The sequence below is a fragment of the Lolium rigidum genome, chromosome 2, assembly GCF_022539505.1.
Source record: "Lolium rigidum isolate FL_2022 chromosome 2, APGP_CSIRO_Lrig_0.1, whole genome shotgun sequence".
In the NCBI taxonomy this organism is placed as follows: domain Eukaryota; kingdom Viridiplantae; phylum Streptophyta; class Magnoliopsida; order Poales; family Poaceae; genus Lolium; species Lolium rigidum.
In genome coordinates, this window is record NC_061509.1 from 265,691,242 (window position 1) to 265,704,407 (window position 13,166).

Genomic DNA, 13,166 nt, shown 5'->3' on the forward strand with positions numbered 1-13,166 from the left:
GCACCTAACTGGAACCTACTGTACCTGCTTTAAGTGCTCAACTTGAGTGATGGGAGTGTGTATGGTGCCGGATGGAGCGTTTGGGGGACGTGTTTACTTCGTGTCGCGTTTGGGGAACGTCGCTTCCCAGCTGCGTTCTCCAAAAACGCATCCCACATAAATAAAAGTGCGCAAAAATAAATAAAGGTTTTCATTCAAATTTGATTATATATTACAAGTTCGAATGAAAACGGCTAGATTTTATCTAACCCTAGCCTACTAGCCGCCCGGCGGTGCGTTCGACGACCCCGCCCCATCGTCGCCTCCCCTTCGCCGCAGCTCCTGCTGCGCGTGCCGCCTCTCCATGCGTAGGGCGGAGGCCAGACGCCGCTGCTCCAGCAGCGCGTCATCGCCTGCCCTTCCCTGTTGCGCCGCCTGGAGGGAGAGCTCGACGGCGCGGCGAATCTGCGCGTTTTTGCGGGCACGGGCGTCGTCCTGGAGCTTCTTCTCCGACTCGAAGGACACGACGAGCGCTCGTTGCTGATCCGCCGCCTCGTCCGGGTGCGGCCCGTCGTCGTCGGACCACTCAAAGTTATCATCGTCGTCCTCGTCGTCCTCCTCCTCCTCCATCTGCGCCCCCATTTGCGCAGCCAACGCATCCGCCCACGCCCCCCAGGTAGCCTCCGTTCCCGCCAGCGCCGACTCCCGATGTTAACGCTCCTCAGCCGCCTGCCGCTGCTGACGCTCCACCGTCTCCCGCCGTCGCTGCTCGATCGCCTCCCGTTGTTCATGGTACTGGAGATCCCGCTCTATGTGCAGGCGGTGCCGCTCTGCATGCCACCACTCTGCCATCTCCTTCGTTTGGTGCCGCTACGCCTCTTCCGCCGTGGCGGCGTCGAACACCGCTATGGTGTCCGCTACCGCCGCCTCCTCCCAAGCCTCGTTCTCCACAGCTTCCGGGTCGATGTCAAACTGCGGTACTTCAGGTGGTGGTGGAGGTGGTGGTGGAGACGGGGGTGGAGGTTACTGGCCGGCGCCGGGCCGGTTCATCATTGTGTAGTGGTGTTTATGCGACGAGGGTTGTGCTTGCGGTGGAGAGAGGGGTGACGGCGGCTATGGTCACTACCATTGAGCCGGGGGGGGGGGGTATAGACACCAACGTTGCCAGAAGAGGCGGGAAGATAGTGCGGGAAGAGGCCAGAAGCGGCGGGAAGAAAGCGCGGGAACACGCGGTGGCGTGCGAACGCAGGCAACGCGTGGAGGCTACGCTGCACCGACGAGACGTCTCGCCTGCCCCTCCGTCGCTATTAAGGCAAAGCTGCGATGCTTCGTTCGTGTGTCACTGCGCGACAACAACTTCCGCCGCGAGGTAGGAGATGGTTAGGTTTAAACATTATGTGCCGCTGATGCGTCGGGCCCGCGTCTCCTCGCCTCGCTTTTTGTTGTATCCGGCGTGCCTGGAGCGTCCGTGTGTAGCGGGGACGGGCTCGGGACGCTGGACACCGTATTGGGCCGTGTCGGACGGAAAAAGGTCTTTGGGACACGCGATTGGGAACGATTTTTCATCCAACGGCGCCTCAAAAATCTCTTTGAGGGATGTTTTGAGGGACGCGGCTGAGATGCTCTAATGCCATTTCCATTGTAGCGGGAATACGGGATTACTCTACACTTTTCACCTGCGTTTGTACGGCCTGCTCGTGATACTAGGGTTGCCAAGCGGCACCTGACCGGCCCGTTTCATAGTTAAAACTAGTTAGGTTAGTAGTTATTCTTTTTTATAAATAAGTTTAGTTTGCATTAAGTAATGTTTTCGCGGGATGACTGCTTGCCACCCTAGGTGATACCACTACACTTCATAACGGCTGCCGACTGTGTTAGCGTATCTAATAGATCGTGTAAAAGCTTGGTCATTCAAAATTTTGACGGTTTAACCATTTTTTTTTTACATAATTTGGGCCCAGACAAAGAATGTATAAAGAGTCGACCCCTTAAAAAAATAAAGCCCACGGTAAATCCCATCGTCCGCCCGATATATCTAAGGTTCGGAAGGCTTCAAAAAAAAAAAAAAAAAAAAAAATCTAAGGTTCGGAAAGAGGGGGTTTATGGTGCTTGACCTGGGCATATCCGTCGCCTCCACCGCCGGATCCCCACCGCCACTGCTGCCGCTTCCCCTCCTCCGGCCACCAAATCCGGCTGATTCGACCACATCCATCGCCGTGCCGCGAGATCTGACATCCCGAAGCCAAGATGTGGCCGATCTACTTTCGATGCAATTCTCGGTGATCAAATTTGCCTCGAAGGTTTCTTTTTAAAATTTTACAGTGTTCCGCCGCCGTAAAAACGTTTTCCATCTCCCTTTATAACCGTTTTAAGGGTCTGTGATTTATTGATTGTTAGAGATGCTCTTACGGAGTCACTTTGTGTAGGTACTTGGTGAAATTATGCGGTCCAAACAGACATGATTATCCGCAGAAAAAGACTCACCGGAGACCACGAAGGCACGAACTGACACGACGATCGACGAGACCCCTTGAACCACTCGTGACTATGACTACGTGCAAAATGGTAAGAGAATATATAGGATTAATGATGAGGCATAGTAGGAAGTAATTGGCCATCGACTTCAGCGAAAAGAAGAAGAAGGCCAACATCTAGTCGCCATGCACACAAGACACAACGATGAATGAACGATCGATGGAGCATCATGCATGATGTTTTTAGTTTTCTCGAAAAGAGGTAACCCAGCCCCGGCATGCAGTCTTTTGGAGCCTCTCGTAGCGAAGAAGAATGATTGGATGGGAAAGACACGAAAGTAGGCGTCGAGTGCCTCACCACGGGAAAGAGAGGAACCACCGGATCGATTGATCAGCCGATGTGCACATGCCGCTGCCCGTCCTAGCTAGCCACCATAGTGCAACCAATGTTTCAAACTTTCCATCGATCACATGGTTGGCTTTGCGTTTACCGGTGTCCAGCTCGTCCACTGCATGCCATATGGTTGGTTGAATCATGTAAAAAAAAATCTCAAACATTCAAACGAACAAGCAAGCTTGTTCTCTAATTCTAGCATGGTGATTGATTTAATACAAAATGGGGGAATGGTCGATCTAGGAGTGGGAACTGGTAGTGGATATAGTCCATATTATCTAACATTCGTATTCAGGAAAATGGTCGTGGTAATATCCACATCCGGACGAAATTGAAATGGAGGTACACATCAATATTCAATTTTACAAATACAAATACAAATGTGTTATTGAATTTTAAAAAAGATGTGGATATGAAACTGGACATATCCGTATCCGAATAAAATTATGTAAGTCTAATTTAGTATTTATAGCCAGGTATGGCAATTACCCAACCTAAAAAACTAACAATGTGGTCAAATGAGCTTTTCTATGATTGAGCTTGACATTATTGTGTATCATATCACTACATTTCTCCCTGACCGTTGACTCATAATAAGGCATGAGTCAGTTATTTCGTTATATCCGTTCTGAATTGAGAAAACATCCAACTCATATATGTATTCGAGTAGCATCCGCTCTGCGTTCATATTTGATAACATATGTATTTGTATCCGCGTTTGTTTTGAAAATGTGAAAACGAATATGAGAAAATTCGCATCCGATCCGTTTCCACCACTAGGTTAAACTGTGGAAGACTCCTCAAATGCATGTAGGTATTGCGTGGTCATCAGTTTTACGATGACCCGCTTTGGAAGTTCGGCTTGACAAGGTCATGTAATGAAATTGCTGGAAGCCTGGAATGATCCATGCACATTATACGTAAAACGGAAATCCCATATTAGCTGGAAAGATATATATCTGAAAACCCTAACGCCTCCGGGTCGCTCTCGGGCGACTCCGAGGCGCCCCGCGCCGCCACCCCCAAAAACCGCCGCCGCACCTCCCCCTCAGCCCCTCGCCGCCGCCGGAGGAGGCCGTCCATCGGCGGACGGCGGCGGCGGGGGTCTCCTCCGGTCGCTCCCCAAAAATTCAACCAATCCCCGCAACCAAATCGCTCCTGCTCGCCTGTGCGCATCCCCGCCGCCAGGCCATCTGTAATGTCCCAGGTTTAGAGACGATCGAGGGGTAGATTTTAGAAAGGGATGTGCATTGCATAGTAAATTCTGGGGAAATTTCGCGCTTTTAAACAAAAACTGCATCGAAGGGGAACAAGTTTCTCTCTCGACACCTTACGAGGTTAGGGTTTCGAGAGTGCGACAAACTTGCAACTCACCTAACTAAACTAGGGTTTTGAGAAGAGAGGAGAGTATTGCATTACAACTTAAGTTGCATGATTGAATTCAAACACAAGAACTTTGGAATTTCAAATTTAAACATCATATGAATATCTCATAATTCAAAATTGAGGTAATTCATTAAACAAATATTAATAATCAAGAATATAAACATTACATTTATTTAGTAAAGCTCATTAAGGAAACTTTGAGCTTTATTAATAATCACACAAGATACATTGTCTTTACAATATCCAGAATTGAAATATAAAATATTACAACACATTACAAGAATTGAATAAATAGAAAATAGAACATGAAAATTACAAAGATATTGTAAATGGCTAAACTAGATAAGAAAATCTTCATGATCTTCTTGGACATCACTTGATTGAACTTCTTGATCATTTCCTTAAACCTGCATAGTAAGACAACAAAGACAAGAAAATAGGGATTATGCCAAGTGGTAAAACCACTTGGCAGGTTAGCAAATATGATCAAATTGAGAGGATAACTCAAACACTGCCGGGGTGTCAAGCCAAAGGACCAAGTCCCAACCTGTGAAGCACACAGGCAGCTCACGGGGATAGCTGCATGTCTCACAACACACACAGACCAGGGGAGAGTCACCTAAGTGACATGGTTGTGCTGTCGACCAATGAAGCAGGGTACTGGATGGTATAAAAGCCTTTTCACCAGCAAACCCTAGCTGATCATCGGCAGAATCTCCCAGGGTAAGAACTCAAGAACAGGAAGAACACATAGCTAGCCAAAACCCACCAGAGATAGTTCCACCAAGAACTGCTTGCTGCTGAGCAACAAATCATGGAATAGATCAAGCATCAGCTAGCCAGGAGGAGCAGGGCAAGCAACTCAACCATCAGATCAACACTGAAGAAAAACCTCTACACCAACATCAAAATCTAGGAGCTGGAGTGAGGTATATAACTCAACATGAACAAACCAGATGGTTTTGTTCATAAATAAGCATGTGCATCAAACACACGAAGCAAAAGGGTGTGAGTACCCTGTTTGTGTCATCATCCGGCTACTAAGCCATATGGTGCAAGCAAGAGTAGAGAGGCCACTCGGTTAAGCATCTAAAGGGAACAACATGCCATGTAAATTAATGCATAACCGAAGAAATCCAGCAGCGAGATGAAGACACAGACTAGCCTGGCCACATACTCAACACCTATAGCTATTGATTCCATCGTGATCGATAGACATTATATGTCTAGTTAAGTTTGTCAACAGCAAAGAGCCACTGGAAGTCCAAATCTGGATCAACCAGTAAGCATCTAGTAATCACAGCAAGCCAACAAGAGGTGGGAGCTTCCTGAACAGTCAAGAATGGCTGTTGAGGCAACCTCTACCATTTAAGCAATCAAACCATCAAACCAGCACATATATCATTACCCAGAAGGGTTCAAATGAAGCTAGGGTCCCCAATAGATGATTGGCATCCCTCTAGCTTAACTAAATTCATTCATATGATCATCACTGCAGAGCAGTTCACATCATTTATCTACTTAATGAATCAAAGCTACACAGATAAATGAAATAGAGAAGTAAGCTATGCACCAGGCCATGCAGATGATCCAATGGATCATTGCGAGATAGTAGCAGGGGCTTGAGCAAACACCAAGGAGTACAAACACAAGCCACTCGTGTTACACCGACATCGGGAGAGCATCGGCTAGACACAAGAATGAAAAACAGCAGCCATTCATCAAGCAACTGATGATCATAAGATCATCAGGACTTGATCAAGCATGCTAGAACCAAGCCTAGCATCAACACTTTAACCATATAAATTAAATGGCCACAGAACAGGAACAATGGCATAGCAGACAATCAAAAATATGACAAATAATTGTATGCAGTAACTTATAATCAAGAGAGGGTATTGTCTAGACCAAAAGCATGCTCAAGGGAGCATGTCCATGAATTATAGCACACTGAAGAGCACCCAGGTGCACTGGTTCTTGCAAATTTGCAAGAGTTGCACACTGCAATCAAGCCAGAGTAGTATATATTAACACATTTGATGTCAGGCAAGCATAGAACCAAGAGCAGAGGCACAGGGAAGAACTCTAGCTAGTAAAGCAAACTTTCACAGACATATAGCTTAGCAATCTTGCGCAGTAGCACACGCATAGCGCAGCAGCATAGCATAACAGGAGCAGGCAAACATGGCGCTGCAGAAGAACACAGCAGTGCTTGCGTAGGCAAGCACACCACAGCAGCAGGTCTAGAGGTGGAAGAAGGTCAGGCACAGGAGGGGAGCAGGAAAGGAGGCGCACTTACCCGGAGTCGAGGAGAACAGCCGCAGCCATGGCGGCCACGGCGGCACGCGTCGGGCGAACGACGGCGCCAGGCCATGGCCAAGCCAGGCTGTCGTCGGGGCGCAGGGACCCCAGCAGCACCACGGCGGGGCACGCGGCCACGCCAAGGCGTCAAGCTCGTCGGCAACGACGAGAGCGCGGCGATTCGCCCGCGGCCATGTCACCGGGGCGTTGAGGAAGAACGGCGGCGGCGGGGAAAAGGAGATCGACGCGGATCAAACGAAGCGCCGTCGAACGGCGGTTCGATTGATACCCATCTCACCGCCGGCGGTGGCCGGAGTAGGCCGGATTAATTCGGTGACGGCGGCGACGACCACGGGTCGCCAGAGCACGGGAGAGGATTAGGGTTTGGAGAAGCAGCGCGAGGAGCGGGTGTGAGCGACCGACCGCTCGGGTCGGTTGGACCCGAGTCGGTTTAGCCAAACCGCTGGGCCACCCTGACAGGTGGGCCCAGGGACATTTTGGGAATTTCACAAATTCCAATTAAGGCAGAAACTTTGAAAATACATAACAAATTATTAACAACTCTAAAAAAACAATGAAAATATGAAAACCACTCAGAATAAAATTCTCTATCATAATAAAATATGAAATGGATTTTTTGGAGATAAACTAGAATAAGTTCAAATTTGATGAATTAATAATCATTTAAATCACATATGTTATTTTCAATAATGAAAATAAGTCCATAAACCCATTTGGACTCTAAAAAACACCTTGACAACATTTCAAGGCTGGATTTTACTTTAAATCATGTATCCCCAAATTATTCTTAGTATTAACCTCTTACATGAAATAATAACGATATCGGAAGGGGGGAACAAACCCTAAAAATGAAATCATGCATAATTGCTTCTTTAAACATTGCCCTTATCGGACAATGATGCTATTTTTCAGAACAAGAGGACAAGGGTCAGTCCATACCTTCCAACTGCAGATTTTTGCAGTGTTCAGGCAAGTTCATCACTTGCTCATGTCATTTGAGTATTTTTATCAAATTACTTGCAAAGTATTATGGTTATCACTATTGCACAAAAATCAAAACCACTACTTTCATAACTATGAATATGACTATGTGGTGGGCAATGGAACCATGGATTGTGTTGATATGGTGGAGGTTCCATTGCACGGGCTTATATCCATCTAGGATTAAACAACAAATGTCGCCAGTGATTCTTGTGCCGTAATATCCGTGTTAACCATAAGATCCGGAGTGGGACGGAGTAGTCAAAAGTGTTTCCACCTCTCGTTCATCAACGGATGCGCTTTACCGTAGACACTTGTATCCGTCAGGGCAAGCGGTAGGCTGGGGAAGCCTTAAGTCCCCACGGCATAGTCCGTAGACCCTTGTCGCTCGAAGTGCAAGCGGTGGGCTGGGGAAGCCTAAAGTCCCCACGGTATTGCGGTCTATGATGGGTTGCAGCTACCGGCGAAGGAGTTTGGTTAACGAGTCCCAAACTGTTGTCGTGGTCGGGGTCCATCCTTAAGTGGTATAAGAGGACCGACGAGGACCCAGGGTCGGGGTATGCAACAAAGGGTGGGTGTTCGAGGTAGCGGAGGAACATGATTGGCTAGACCTTATACCGGGCCTCACACCAAAGGAAGTGTGGACGGGAAAGCTGCCCGGTTGGCACCAAGGTTAAGATCTCTTATGGGTAAAGCAACACGCCTCTGCAGAGTGTAAAGAACCGTGACCTGTCACTCCCTGTTCCGGGATTGAGGAACTGCGAACGCGGCCGGAAAGGAGCTCCATGAAGTTCTAGTAAACCGGTGAAGGCTGACGGACATAGCTCTTTGAAATAAAAGCAATCTCTTGAAGAAATGTTTATCAAAATTTGCATTGGTATTAGACTTCCTGGTTTAATATCGTAGCTAGTGCATAAAACACCTCTTATCTATAATGAACTTGTTGAGTACGCTCGTACTCATACCACTCTTAAATCCCATGCTTAGATTGTCTGAACCATCTGGAGGAGGACAACGACAACCATGATGGAGCCGAGATCATCGGCTACGAGGAACCAGACCTCTCAGGAGGTGTTGAAGGCGTAGACTACATCATAGTCTACGGATCCGGGGAGGCTTCCGGAGGAGAACAAGCCTAAAGATATCAGGAGGAGTAATAGTCGCCGAGCAGCGCGAACTCTTACTATATAGCTGCTCGAATAAATCCATGTTCAGTTTAATGAGACAATGGTATTGTAAGTTAAGTTGGGTTCGCCTCGAACCCAGGAGTTATCCTCTTAGGACCCAAGAGGAGCTCCAAGACGACTTGTGTATGCTACTTGTAATAATATGTGAATGAGTTATGGACCTCGCTATGTTCGTTGTACTACTACGAGGGATGTAATATTTGCGGAATGGTACTTCGCGAGTGTTATATCAACGGCCGGCATACTACAACATGCGGTGGTATGCGGGGTCACCACGGTTGGTATCGAGCAAAAGTTTTGACCTTAGGTTGGAACCTAGTAAATGGGACTAAACGTTAGGAGTCAAATAGGATTAGTAAAGAATTCTCTAAAAATATGGTGTATATTCAATTGAGAATACAACAATCATATCTTTTAGTGCGATAATTCTTTATTATCTCTATTATGATGCATTATTACTAATCTTATAATCTTTCTATTTCTACAGCCAACATGGCAAGTTCACGACCGGGAAGAAACGTGAAAGTTATGGATTCCACACTGAACGAATACCAAGGAGGACTTGCTGATATCCTACGAGCCATGTTGCTGGAATTTGGGTGTGATCCCCAGATTCTAGTAAAGAAGTACATGTTCTATGATGGACCGGTGTTGGCCAAGTGCAGAGTAGGACTGCGACTTCCCGAATCTTTGGGAATGAGCGTAGTCATGCCAGCTGGAGAAGCTAGGACAACCAACACAGCCTATCATATAGCTGTTATGAGAGCCATAACCGACATACGGGAACATAAGACAAAAGAGCTTATGGATTCCGAGTTCTCCCATATTCCCCATAATCAGGAGGAAGAAGATCCCATGCTCAACCACTACAAATACGCCAAACGCAAACCCATAGCAGCGGCAAAATATATGGATAATAGCCGTAACTTCATATCATTACTCTTTCAGCTGAATCATCATCTGATAGGAGCTATTGATACGATGCTAGAGGAATTTACCGAACCCAAGGAGGAGAGTAGGGGGAAAGAACCTATGGAAAATGTAGTGCACACACCGGTTTATTCAGTCGGTGACTACATCAGCTTTGATCCACTTGCACGTGAACCTACACTGCTACACCCGGGAACTACCTGAATAGTTCCTATGGGGGATACGAAGGCGGAGCGGAATCCGGAAACAACCAGCGTTCCGAGACTCCGATCGAGAATTCTAGGGGTTGGCGTTGGGGTAGTGATACTGGAACCCATAGTACTACTGAGTATTATGATGGAGAGATGAACGATGATGCAACAACCCAGAACCAGAGCTATCCTAGTAATGAAGGAGTGGATGGAGGATATCCGACACAGGTTGAGTCGGGTATGGGTTTTGGTAACCCTTATGGTGGGGCTACAGGAGAGTACACCCGATGGGTGGACTATGATGCACTCAACGATCAGTTTGTGAACACTGATTTCTCCTTAGGGTCATCATCGGATTCGGACTACAAGCCAACGGGGAGACCTTATGTTCCAGGGTCTATCAGGAGGACGACACGTTCGACCGGATGCAAGCCTGGAATGTATCGGGAGTGAAGACCGATTAGAAGTCTACCAAGGGAGGCGTGGCTATAATACACAAGTACCACGTGTATTATAGTTTGTAATATCTGTATAAATTTGTACATATACTTTAATAAGTGAGTTTGCATACTCACATCGACTCGAGTATTGTAATAAGACCACTTATGTATGTATATACAGGGTATATGTTTTGTATGATTTGGATTTGCTTCTTGATTTCCATTGCGTGACTAGTTCTGTGCACAAAGTTGAGCTCAGAAAACTTGCGCATGGAGTAATTATGAGTATCACCTTGTGTTGCAGAACTAGGGGGATATGTCGGGAACGTTAGGAAACGAGACGGAAGCGCAGCGCATGGAGCGCGAAGCAAAAGAGAAGGAAGAGGCTGAGGGTGCAGCTAGAGATCAGTTTCCACCACCACCACCACCCATGACGCAGCAAAACTTCATCCAGTACATGCAACTGGCGGAAGAGAGGCAGCGTGTAACATTGGAGCTGCATAACAAATTCCTTCAGGATCTGATGCAGCAGAATAGGGTGGAGAGACCTGAGAACCAGGGAGTCACATTAGCAGACTTCCGGAACACCAAGCCGATATCTTTCGCATACGCGCCGGAGCCGATGGACGCGGAAGATTGGTTGATGGATGCGAGCGCAAGCTCAACAACGTTGGATGCAATGACCAAGAGAAGGTCCGATATGCTACCCATCCGCTATGTGGACCTGCCGCATCATGGTGGGACAACATTGTAGCCGTGTATCCGGCGGGAAAGGTATTTACACGGGAGGAGTTTGCAAGGAAGTTCGGGGAATCCAATGTCCCCGAAAGTATTGTAGAACTGAAGCGTCGAGAGTTCGAGAGTCTCGAGCGAAGGATAAGGCAATCCGACCTATGTCGGGGAGTTTTCCAAGCTGTCCCGGTACGCGGTTGAGGAAGTCAATACCGAGGACAAGAAGAAGAAGAGATTTACGAGGGGGTTAAGTCCCCGGTTCAAGGTACGGCTACGGATGATGAGAGCAACGGAATTCCAAGAGTTGGTGGATGCAGCCATCACTCTTGAAGATGACTTTAAACAACTGCAAGAAGAGAAGAGGAAGAAGGCCAAGTATGAGCCTAAGAGGTTTGTTAGTAACAAGCCCAATACCAGCTTGAGTTTCAAGCCACGGTATAACAACAACAACAACAACAACAACAACAACAACAACAACAACAACAACAGCAATCAGAGGAGGAACCAAGGATATCAGTCTGCAAATCAGATTATATGCCATTCCTGTGGTTTAAAAGGACATGTCATGAAGGATTGTAAGAAACCCAAGATCATATGCTTTGGGTGTCGTCGGGAGGGGCACATGCTTGAAGGACTGCCCCAAGAAGAATAGTGGAGGAGGAGGAAATCGAGGAAACACCGGAGGGAATTGGAAGAATAAGAAGCCCTTCGGCAAGCTGAGCTGCATGCCGGTCTGGAGGAGGTGGTCAACTACGACCGAGGCGGTGATAGGTACGCTCCGGATACTCACTCATCCTGGCAAAGTACTTTTTGATACTGGTGCAACTACATCATTCATTTCTCAACAATTCATCATCAAACATGGGATTAGTTGCACTAAGTTAGATACACCCATAACCATACTTTCTACGGGGGGAACGATATTAGTAACCCATGCCAAACAAAAACAAGTCATTATGATCAATAAGTGCGCGTTTGACGCGGACCTGTTCATTTTACCGATGAAGGACATTGATGTCATTCTTGGTATGAAGCTGGTTAGAAGCTAATGGAGCATTGATCGACTGTGTAAACAAAACGGTGTCATTAAAAAGTCCCGATGGAAGTAGAATGATCTACCAAGGCGACAAACATACACGGATTGAAGTGGAGCTACGGTTGAATAGCATGAAGGAGGTGAAGTTAGAAGATATCCCTGTAGTAAATGAATTCCGGGATGTGTTTCTGCGGAATTACACGGTATGCCACCGGATAGGGAGATAGAATTCACTATCGACCTAATCCCAGGAACAGCTCCGATTGCCAAAGCACCATATAAGATGGGGCCTAAGGAATTGAAAGAACTTAAGGAGCAATTGGATGACTTGGAACAAAAAGGATTCATTCAGGAGAGTGTTTCACCATGGGGATCACCTGTGATCTTCGTAGATAAAAGAGATGGAGGAAGAAGGATGTGCGGAGACTACAGGAATCTAAACAACGTCACAATCAAGAACAAGTATCCACTTCCAAGGATACAAGATCTATTTGATCGAGGTTAGAGGAGCGGGAGTCTTTTCCAAGATTGATCTAAGATCGGGTTATCACCGAGATAAAGATCAAGAAGGAGGACGTTCGAAAGCGCCTTTGTCTCAAGGTATGGACACCATGAATATCTTGTAGTACCTTTTGGATTAACCAATGCCCCAGCAATATTCATGAATCTCATGAATAAGATTTTCATGCCATATCTAGACAAGTTTGTCATTGTATTCATCAATGATATCTTGATATATTCCAAGAACAAGGCGGAACATGCCGAACATTTGAGGTTAGTGTTGCAAACACTAAGGGAACACCAACTTTATGCCAAACTCAGTAAGTGTGAATTTTGGTTAGATCAAGTGGAATTTCTTGGTCATGTCATTAGTAAAGATGGAATCGCTGTCAACCCGAGCAAGGTAGCAGCAGTTTTAGAATGGGAAGCACCCAAGACTGTCAAGGAAATCCGAGGATTCCTAGGAATGGCAGGATACTATCGGAGATTCATTGAAGGATTCTCTAAGATAGCAGGACCTATGACAAAGTTGCTAAGGAAGAATACACCATTCGTGTGGTCAGAGGAGTGTGAGAAGAGTTTTCAAACTCTGAAGGAGAAACTCACCACAGCA